Consider the following 9,189-nt stretch of genomic DNA (forward strand, 5'->3'; position numbering starts at 1 on the left):
ATCAAACTTCAAAAAATCTTGCCAGGTTCTAAATTTGGGCCAGGTGTCCTGGTCTGTCTAAATTCCAATTTTCTTTTGGTCTAAACCCAGTTAACAAAGAATTTAAAATAAAAGTAGGTAAGGCAGTCATTCTGCTATCTTGTTATCTACCTATACATATATTGTTCTAATTATTTCTATTTGTAGTTTATTTTCAATAAAATAATTTGAGACACTTGTTCATTTGATGACCATTACATTACATAATCCAAATTTAGAAGCACGTTTAAATTGTAATATGCACAAATGCTGAATGTAAATGGGTTGAAGGTGGTTCTGTCAAACTCTGAACAATGTAGATTGTCTACTTTCCTTTCAGGGAAATGCAGACATCATATAGAATGACAGATTGGATCATGCATGACCTACAGCTCTAGTCACAGAACCAGTATCAATGCATGCATTAAATAGTCTAAAAACCAAAGTAGAATACTTCATTCCACACCCACTGTATCTAGTTGGTCATCCCCTGGATACACACTTATGAAAAGTTTGTGGGGGTGGGGGTGGGGGGACATTTGACCTCTTCTGACTTCAAAAGGAGAAAGGAGAATCAAACCCCACATTAGTCCAAACTTCTCATCAATTCTGGTACCACTATCCCTCCTAAGGCCCCTGTCCATCTCTGCTGAGTTCCACAATTCATTATATAGGCCTCATAAAACTCACAGAGAGTACAGTGAACCCTCGTTTATCGCGGTTAATCGGTTCTAGACCATAGCGTGATAAATGAAATTCCACGAAGTAGGATTCCTTATTTGTAAATCAAATATTTTCGTAGTTAGAGCATAGAGGACATGAAAAAACACCCTTTTGTCACCATTACACTCATATTACCCAATTTATTAAACGAAAAAGGGAAAATACAGTAAAACATTTTGGGCATTACAATGATCATTTATTATTTATTATATTATTTATGGCATCTAGTTTACAGTATTACATATTTCACATACAGTATTATTATACATAGTTCTTACAAATACTGTAATCAATGGCGTGCAACCTCCACAATTTTCTTGCCATCTTTGATCATATCCAAAAGTTTTACCTTTTCCTGGATGGTGAGCATCTTCCTCTGGCACTTATTTTTATTGTCAGAAGGCTTAGAAGAAGCAGCTCGTTTAGGAGCCATCATAGGGCTTAGATAAAATTTCTTAAAAATCGCAAACAATTACAGTACATTGTACAAAAGCAAAAATGCATCTGATACATAGCTCCGATACGTAGCGATGCAGACAGAAGCGTGTACAGTATGAGCCAATCAGTGGCAGTAATGACAGAGCATGCGCTGTTACGCAAAAACCGCGATAGAGTGAAGCCGCGGAAGTCGAAGCGCGAAGTGGGGAGGGTTCACTGTATTCATATTTTGGGGGCTTATTAGGGAAGTTAATAAGTCACTATTCAGGATCAGAAATATTCAGGATATAGTCCTTTGTTCAGAACAACCTCTTCCTCGTGGACCCTCACTCACACAACCCCCTCAGCCCTGCCCTATTTAAACAATGTTACATGGCTCTTTTAGTGCTCATGATAAATGCTCAATGGGAACACCAGTCTGCCATTAGTCTCAGCCTGTGGGCACTCAATCCTAGATCCATGTGTTTGCAAGCACAGCTCTCCCAATTAAGTTCCTAGAAGCACACTACTCTGTAAAGGAGCTTCCTTTCCAAAGACACTCCACTTTTCTTGATCCCGAGGCTGAAAAGCTGGCCCTCTGTTTTGTGCTATGGCTCTTGGTTCTGCTGCTGCTGGTCCTCTGCTGTCTCAACTTTCTGTTGTCTAGGTCTAGGAAGGTAAGTGCCCAGGAATCACAGGGTGTAAAGAAGACATTCCATTCCTGCCTCTTGATGATAGCGAGATCACCTCTCTTGCTTCTGAGGCAATTTATAGCATTGGTAAGTTGACAAATTTTTATAATCACAATGTACCCTATCAACAATCACTCACAAGTGAATCATATAAACCTATTATCGTCTTCCTTCACCTTCTTTTACCTAGACCCTTCAAGAAAAGAGGAAATGTACTCAGTCTACATGGCCCAAGTTCTTCATTTGGACTGACTTACAAAAATTAAAAGTACAATGTCAAGTAATTCACTGGGTCACAACTTCCCTCACCCTCCATCACACACACTGATCCAGGAAGTTGCATATTATATGTATACTTAAATTTAATGTAAAGCTGGATATCATATGTTGATGTTCATGAAAGAAGATCTATTAACTTCATTTAAGAAAATAAATCCATGTTGGATTATTATCATTCAGGACCACTGATTTATCTTTGTAATATTTTAGCAGGTGACCATATAGTGGTGGTGAGAGAACTCAGAGCGATCCTACAGGCCAGAGTAGAACTCTGTCTGCTGTGAATCTTCATAGAAGCAAACCTTCCAATTAGTAGCCTAGCATGGAACCCACTGTTCAAGGGTTACTATGAGCTTCAAGGAGTTGTCTTAATTTGCAATGGGTTGGTGAAGATATCTATACAACCAATTCCTCCATTTTCTAGGACTCCTATGTATTTATATTTTGCACGTTAAATGGGTTAAATTCTTTGTACTTTATTGTATGCTCTTCATTAGTAAATTATACATCAATAAGGCTCTGTGTGCAATGTATTTATAGTGGCATCATTTGCATGCCATAGAAGTCACCATGTAGTACATACCGTTCAATTATTTTAGTAGATTTACAGTGTTGTCAAGTCCCGACTTTTGTTTTCTAGTGTACTCTGAATAAGACACACCGATTAGCTAAATGGGCTGGACTACAGGGCAAGTGTACCCTAAAGCCATCAGAAAACAATTGGCACTTGGCAATAGGTATGTCAGAATTTTGATAAATGTTGATCACACACACCCAAACAAAATGAAACAAATCTTTCTTCAAGTGGAATCTCCTCAGTTGGCTGTACGGTGTGAGGAGAATAAAAGAAAGGCTCCCCTGGGACACCAAAGCAATTGCACTGTGGAATTCTTCTGCCTTCACTGTGATAATTTTGCCTCAAAAACTTGAAATTCAGGACAGGTATTTGTGAGAGAAATGCTGACAGCTGAAACCAACATCTGCTTTTCTGATCATCTATGTGCTTCCACAGTACATGTGCCCATCTGCTGATGGTTCCGTGAGCACAGGAAGGCTAGAGTCCGAGACAACTGTGCAGATAGATGACAGAGAAAAGGGAAGAGTGGCTAAAGATTCATTCCTTCATTTCTAGATATTCCCACAAAGGTTTGGGAGTATCCACATTTAAAGCTGACCTTGAATCATCTTGCTGGTACGCTGCTCAAATAATTGGCCACGGAGCAAGGCAATTCCAGTAACTCACACCTGTTCCTTCAAGGTTGGAGTGGATTTCTCTCTTCATTGGTGTGTCCTGCAAAGTTTTCAGAAAGCCTGCACCATGAATCCACCTGAGAGGCAGCTTTATTCGTGGCACATCCATCTTGACCAGAAAGAGTGACAGCAACTACAGACACCAGGCCCTTATCCCTTTCCAAGTTCAGAATGCATCAGCAAACAGAAAAAGAAGAGAGATGAGAAGCAATGGGGAAGAAATGGCAAGCCCAGAGGGAAGGCGGTGAAATGAGCAACGGATGAATGTAATACTAAGCTTTACTCTAAATGAGATTCTTCTTCTGAGAAACGATCAGAGAATTAAAGAAAAAAATCACTTCAAATTTAGGCAGTTAACTTGGTTTCATATGCAGCATCCCTCCTCACTCTCCTCAACATCCTCAGTAAATCGAGAAGTAAAATGTGTGTATGGATGAAGTGTAAAGCTTTCACAGTGTACAGGATCAGGGATGGGAGGATTAGTATATACCAGAAGGAATCTAGTCCCCTCGTGAGATAGAGAAAGCTAACTCCACATACCCAAAGCAGAACACAATGCCATCACGTTGAATGGACTCCTAGCAATCTATATCAGAATTCCAAGGTTATAAATCTTTACTGAAATAAAAGATAGCATTCTCCCTGGGAGCCACTCCACTGTCAGTGCCACTAAGAGACATTTGTCTCACTGCCATTGAGTCAATTGTGAGTAGAACTAGTGTAGGGTAGAATTGCCCTTTGGTGCATCTGAGGCTGTAGATCTTCACAGGAGCAGATAGATGATCTCATGGAGCAAGGGCTAGGTTCAAATGGATCACCTTGTGGGTAGCAGGCCAACATCTAACCCACTACTTCCCCTAGGGCTTCTTCACTAAAACGCAACTTCCACACTTGATCTAAGCCAAAAGGCTGAGAAGTGTTAAGACGTAACTTCTAATATGCTTAGGTGTCTTTTCTCATGATGAATCTGTGCTCTGGGTATACCTTGGGCACCTCCAATTTTCTGTCCTAAGCATTGACAATTATCTGAGGAACCCCTCACAAAACTAAAAGTGATAACCTTTCCTGTCTAAGAAGAATCATCATTTGTTTTCTGCCTAGGTCTGGCTAGAAAAATGACCTACTAGGCTCTGGTGGCTGTGAGTTATTCTTAGTATTAGCAAACACTTAGGAGTTATGAGTTATCAAGTCGGTTTTTATGAGTAATCAAGTCTGTTTTTTTTTAATGTTACAATTTCCACGTAAATAGTGTTGCTGTAGGTGCCACCCAGTCGGTTCCAGCCCATAGTGATGTTATGCACACGGTACAAAACACTGCCAGCCCCTCACCAACTTCACAAGAGTCCCTGTGCTTGAGCCGATTGCTGAAGCCACAGCCCCGATCCACCTCACGGAGGACCTTCCTCCCTGCATGGCCCTTCTATTTTACGAAGCCTGATGTCCCTTTCCAGGGACAGGTCTCTCCTGACACCATGTCCAACGTGCCCCCAAGGGAGCACGCTGACTGCCATACTTCTTCCAAGGTAGATTGGTTTGTCCTTCTAGAAGCCCACGGTACTGTCAATATTCTTCACCAGCAGCATAGTTAAAATTTAAACGCATCCATATAAAAAAGAAGTATTATTCGAACGGTAATGCCTTGCTTGAATACCTTTGCTTTGCAGACCTACGAAATATCTTTTACCAGACATGAACTCAACTTTTCTGGCATCGCTTATTCACAGCTGATGCTGCAATTATTTTTTCTCATCCTTGTCACCCAATATAATGCTTAAGTAGCAGGAGAAGGGGAGAATAAAGAAAAGAAGATTCTACATGAGTCCAGTGCTGTCTCAAAGGGCCATGTCACCACAGAGATTCCTTCCGACTTGTGAATGTCAGAGGCATTAAATGGATTATTGTGAAACTGAGAATAAATATCTAAACCTCTAATTATTCACATAGTTATACATTTTGTCATGTGGAAACATTTTTACCATTTTAAAATGCTGTCCTCGACTTGCATCCTTTTATAAAAGGCCACATTTTTCAAATATGAGAGAGGCATCTTTATTACTATACAATACAATATATAATTAACTCATAAATGATTCATCATAGATGGCATAAAAAAAATTATACCTCCAGTCTTTGTAAGTCTCTATTAAGGTTATGGACATTGCTAGCACAGACTCCATGATGCCCTTATGAGGCATCCTGGCTTTTACTCAGAGATGTGATCTATTCCTTCTAAATCAGAGGATGTTTTATGCTTAAAATCTCATTGGAGTTTTTATTAGAAAAGCAGAGAGTGAAATAGAGAATATGCTTTGGATAAGACATCTAATTTTAATCCTTAGAATCTTCATGTGTGACCTGGATTACTTTGAATTTGTTACTTTATTTATTTAAGAATCAATTTTATCATCTGTAAACTTCAAATAAAATGCCACCGTGTCAGAGTTTTTATGAGGATTATTACATAAATCAACATAGGTTACGTATGAGACAATGTATTTGATGGAGCTATACTAGAAGCTACTTGGTGTTGCTTACTACAAAATACAACCAATGTTATTGTCTTCACCTTAAATGTAATGCAATCTATTGACCCCAGTTGATTTCACTGGGTGAAGGTCATTTCCAACTTTTCTGATGCATAGGGTGGCACAGCAGTTCAGCGATGGGCTGACAACTGAAAGGTCAGCGATTTAAACCTACAGCTGCTAAATGGGAGAAAGACAGACAATCTGTTTATGTAAGAACTGCAACCACTACAGGCCAGTTCTAATCTGTCCTACAGGGTTTTGGTGAGTCAGAAGTAACATGAAGTAAACTGAAATTTTGCTAAAATTAGCTTTTATAATTTGCATTGCCTTTGTGTGTAAAGAAAGAATCTGCCTGTTTTTGCCTTCTGAATTAGGGAAAGAAACTTAGGGAGCAACTAGCGTCAAATCAAATCATCCTTTCATTTCTATTAATATGTGTCTCTCAACGTTCACCTACAGGTGGAAAAAAACGAAAACAGCACATGGTTACGAAAGAGAATTGTCCTGAATTCCTTGAGTAAATTCTCGTTGTTGACCAATGAGAAACCAGCAAAAATGACCTGCCCTTTTATGGAATCATACAGAGGGAAAAACCTCACTACTGGTCAAATCGCACTTCAACGGAATATGAAAGACCTTTGTTAGGGATGAGCCTAGGTGTGTGAAATGAAAAATAAAAAATGTTAATAAATGAATAATAAGGCTAGTAGAGGGAAAGAATAGAAAAAGTAAGAGGAAAATGGGTAATAGAATCAAGGGGGTCACAGAGAGTGGGTGGAAATGGATCCAAACAAAAGGAGGAAAAAATGGACTGAGAGAAGAGGAAGGTGGGAAGAAAAAGAAGGGGAATTGAAGAAAAGGGCAATGGAAACAATAGCAGGCATCGAAGGGAGGGAACGAGGACGAAGGAAAGAGTGTCCTGGAACATTCTGCGGGCTCATAAACAGGGAGCACTTTTTTCAGAGCTCAGCCTTCCCTCCTATTTGAAAGAGTCAAGAGTTTAAATGAGATAGGAAAGGGAAGTGACTTGAAAGGCTCACTATAAAATAGTTTTTAGTTTGGAAACAAATGAATATTCTTCATGTTCATGATTACAAATTTTCAAAATACAAAGGCTTTGAAAATGTTCCTGGTCCTCTTTCGGCCGCGAGCCACAGCATCAGGGGTAGAGGACCGGCGCCGGCTCTGTGCTCAGCACGCACCTGACGCATCAGAAGGGCGATGGGCTCTGAGGCCACTTCAAGGGCACAGTGAAGGACACAATCCACGTCTTCAGAGACCCACACCGGAATAAGAAATGGACGGAACTGTGCATCGCAGCCGAAGGCACACACACTGCCCTTCTCGTCCTGCGACGAGAAGGCCCAGCTCAGCAACGGCGATGTCCTCCTGGAGGGCACCATGCCGGGGGGCACCATCGTGTGAGGTCTAGAGGAGAAGCCTGGAGACCGTGCAAGCTAGCATGGGCCCCTGGGAACGACGCCACTGCCATCTCCCACCACCCCAAGACCAAGGACGCAGAGTGCAGCTGCCTCAGGCTCCACGAAGGTCATCACCTGGGCCAACAGAGCTGTGGTTGGGGTGGTGGCTGGTGGTGGCCGTATCGACAAGCCCACCCTGAAGGCTGGCAGTGCCCATCACAAGTAGAAGGACAAGAGGAACTGGTGGCCTCACTGTGGGGTGTGGCCATGAGCCCTGTGGAGCGTCCCTTCAGAGGTGGTCTCCATCAGCACATTGGCAAACCCTCAGCCTTCCTCAGAGATAGCCCTGAAGACCGCAAAGTGGGTCTCATTGCTGCTTGCCAGACTGGGCGGCTCCGGGGAACCGAGATTGTGCAGGAGGAGAAATAGAGCTAGGGCTGGCAACTCAATACAGGCTTTTCTCCTGTCACCTCAAAAAAAAAAAAGAAAAAGAAAAAGAAAAGAAAATGTTCCTCGCGTAAATAGTAGAGAACATAGCTTTTAAGACTTTATCCCTCACAAAAATACATGGAATGTACTTTGGAAACAGTATTAGATCAGGGCAAACAAAATGAGGTCAAAGCAACTTTTCTTGGCTAAGCCCACAGTAGTTCATTTGATTCCCCATCTCATTAACTATTCCTCCATCATGATTTTAATTGTGCACAGACCTCCAAAGTATTGTAATCCAATGAGCTATTATTTTTTCATTCCATTCCCATTTAGGAGGTTTCCTAGCATTTAGTGTTTCTAATTTAATTCCTGTATTGTAAACTAAATATTAATGAAACATCTTTACAGATTTAAATGAACAAACTAGCGAAATAAGCCAACCCCTTCCAACTTAATTTACTTCTGATTCACAGTAACTCAAGTGTTACAATGTAGAACTGCTTCTTAAAATGTGCATAGCTGGGTGCATCAACTGACAACCGTGACATTAATAGACTAGTGTAAAACAGTCATACCACTAAGGACCTTCTTTAGAGATATCTGTGTGCATATCATTTATTATCTACTTTGAATCAAATACCTGAAGTATTTGAGTTAGTGAGTTAGTGAAATTTAAATTTAAAAAAATAAATGAAGTTTCTTATACCTATGAAACTGTCCTTCAGAAAATTACTAAACAGGGATTGCAAACTCCCAAATTCATTCTAAGTCAGCATAACCCTGTGAGATAGTTAATGTTTATTGTGCCAACCTGGTCGATAAACACATGTGGAGATAACTGAAAGGTGTGTGTGTTGGGGGGGATAAATGGCTCGGTGAGCCTCGCCTTTCTTGTTCTCGGGTCTCTTGCTTTCTCATGGTTGGACCAGGGTGCAGCTGCGTTAACCAGTTCCCTGATTCAGCAGGTAAGGCTCACTTCCTGCAAGATATTCATGAGGAGAAGCCACATGGACCTACCCTGATAGGGCCCTGGATGCTGGAGAAGCTGTGTGGAGACCCTGCCAGCGCTGAGATGCTTACATGCTCACTGATTCAGCTTTCCTCCTGCAGTTGGCATCACTGCGTGCATTTTGTGAGATAGAGGAGGACTTTGTGGATTGGTGTCAAACATAAGGACTATTGTTGGGCTTGTGGGCTTGGGCAGCACTTGGTTGGGATGTTTTTGGATGTGCACTTAGCCTTTATATAAAACTCTCTCTTATACATTTGAGTTTCTGTGGATTTGTTTCTCTAATATACCCAGACTAACACACCCTGACACTAAAACTGGGAAAGACCTCACAAGGATAGAGAACTACAGACCTTTCTCTCCCATGAACATAGATGCAATAATTCAAAACAAAATCCTGGACAAAAGAATTCAACAAC

The 9,189-nt window shown here is 41.0% G+C and overlaps 1 pseudogene; it reads left to right on the plus strand.

Moving 5' to 3' along the window:
• The first annotated feature begins 4,852 nt into the window (after positions 1-4,852).
• Positions 4,853-7,758, plus strand: LOC101656822 (annotated as a pseudogene).
• The last annotated feature ends 1,431 nt before the right edge of the window (positions 7,759-9,189 follow it).

This window comes from Echinops telfairi, unplaced genomic scaffold, assembly GCF_000313985.2.
Source record: "Echinops telfairi isolate 266 unplaced genomic scaffold, ASM31398v2 ScPeMD7_3533;HRSCAF=4204_0, whole genome shotgun sequence".
NCBI lineage: Eukaryota > Metazoa > Chordata > Mammalia > Afrosoricida > Tenrecidae > Echinops > Echinops telfairi.